Source organism: Dinoponera quadriceps, unplaced genomic scaffold (assembly GCF_001313825.1).
Source record: "Dinoponera quadriceps isolate SergipeBrazil2010 unplaced genomic scaffold, ASM131382v1 scaffold3697, whole genome shotgun sequence".
Classification (NCBI taxonomy): Eukaryota; Metazoa; Arthropoda; class Insecta; order Hymenoptera; family Formicidae; genus Dinoponera; species Dinoponera quadriceps.
The window spans coordinates 8227-10199 of NW_014557676.1; the positions used below are offsets into that span (position 1 = coordinate 8227).

General features: G+C 43.8%; 1 long non-coding RNA gene across 1 annotated transcript in view; it reads right to left on the reverse strand.

The window, feature by feature from the left end:
- LOC106749381 overlaps positions 1 to 902 on the reverse strand; it is a 3637-nt gene extending 2735 nt beyond the window's left edge. Inside the window, exon 1 of the long non-coding RNA XR_001374851.1 lies at positions 621 to 902. This is a non-coding gene — a long non-coding RNA (uncharacterized LOC106749381). The remainder of the gene's footprint in view (positions 1 to 620) is intronic.
- Positions 903 to 1973: the final 1071 nt, after the last annotated feature.

A 1973-nucleotide genomic window follows, 5' to 3' on the forward strand; every position in this document is an offset into this window, starting at 1 on the left:
TCACCGTTAGAGAAGTTGCTGAGGACCTAAACATATCGATTGGCTCGTGCCATTCGATTTTTACTAATGATTTGGGCATGAGACGTGTTGCCGCGAAACGGCGATGCTTACACATCATTGCTTGTGCGCGAATTTTTGGCCAAAAACAAAAGACTAATAATGCCGCAGCCACCGTATTCCCCAGACCTGGCCCCCTGTGACTTTTTCTTGTTCCCGAAACTGAAGAGGCACATGAAAGGACGACGCTACGCTACGATTGAGGAGATAAAGACGGCATCGAAGGAGGAGCTGAACAAGATCACAAGAAATGATTTTATAAAGTGCTTCGAGGATTGGAAAAAACGTTGGCACAAGTGTATAATATCTGATCGGGATTACTTTGAAGAAGACAAAATAGATATTCATGAATATATAAATAATTTTTGAAAAAACACAAAATTCGTAGTACTTTTTGAACAGACCTCGTATATCTACACTAAATGATGTGATACAATTATTTCTAATATTTAAAAATGGTTTTGAATTTAAAATAAATTTTGACTAAATAATAGTACCAATATAACATTAAACATAAATATATTGTACAGTCAGTCCTAGAACGATTGCAACACTCTTCTTACTGTTCGTATGTGGGGGCGACCAGTTTGGTTTGCTCCGCTTCTTGGCCTCCCCACAAACGCCGAACGGGAGCAACGAAGGTGCAGGCGGGGTCAGAATGGCTTGACTCGCTTTTTCCTCTTCCAACGTCTTTATTCCGCGCTCTTCTCTCCTACAGACTTCTCGCCAACTCTATTACAGTCTCTACGCTCTCCACCGCTTACAACTCTACTCTCTACCGCTTCTCGCTCAACTCTCTCACGCTTCTCTCTGCTCTCAGTCTCTCGCTATTAACTCTCGCTATTGCTGACTCTCTACTCTCAGTCTCTCGCTATTAACTCTCGCTACTAACTCTCTACTCTCTGCTGACTCATGCTCGCAACTCAGACGGCGAAGCGAACGCTTCTTTTTCGCCTCGCCTCAGCTGTGGCGCCGCGCGCGGCACCCGAGGACAAGATCCCGCGCACGGCGGGGAGCACCGCGGCCTGCGCGGAGAAGATAGCTCTCGGCACGAGACTCTGCTTCCGCCTTGGGCGCGAAGCGGAAGTGACGGCAAATGGCGCTACACGTATACTTTGGATCTCATTCCGCGTCCAATAAAAAATGCATTTTTGCTTAGATCTCACGAGATGTTTTTTCCTCTTACACTTGAGATGTATTGTGAAATTCATAAACAATTTTGCAACAGTGTGACTAATTGTACCTTACTCCTTCAGATTTTATATACGTAACTCCATTTTCTAGTTATTGTGACATCCTGAATTTCCAATCAGGCTCATCGTGATTAAATATTTGCATATCATGACTTGATTATTCAATGAATTGGGGACAGTTTTACAACAACTAGCTTGTCATTATCTGTCAGTTTGAGAGTTTTATATTTAACCTGTATGGTGTAAAAGACGTTCATAATGTTGCGATTGCTCCGAATGTCCATTAGCTTTTACTAACAAGCAAAGAAAGTAACGCTTATGGACAATCTTTCGAACGTCCAGAAGCCACAGTTGTTTTGGATTTTATCTCAATTTTAAAGTCAAACTTAAAAGAGCACTGTCATTTCTAAAAATGTAACAAAACATTTTCGCTGCAATAAAATTTTTAGAACCATAAATTAAAAGGCGTGAAATGAAGGACAAAGTGGAAGAGAGAGAGCAGATCAGGGTCGCGGTGCTCGATGGCAGGAGACGATAGTGGCACTTTGCGTTGGCGCGATCTGGAGTAACTTCCTGGCGACCCAAAGTAAAATTGGAATAGGCTAGGTCGCTGCAGCGGGCCGTGCTGGGCTGGAAACTTCAGCTCGACGATCCGCGGACACCAGGCCAACGGACCGTCGATGCCATCGGGCCTTGTCTGCAAGAATGGTTGAACAGGGCCAA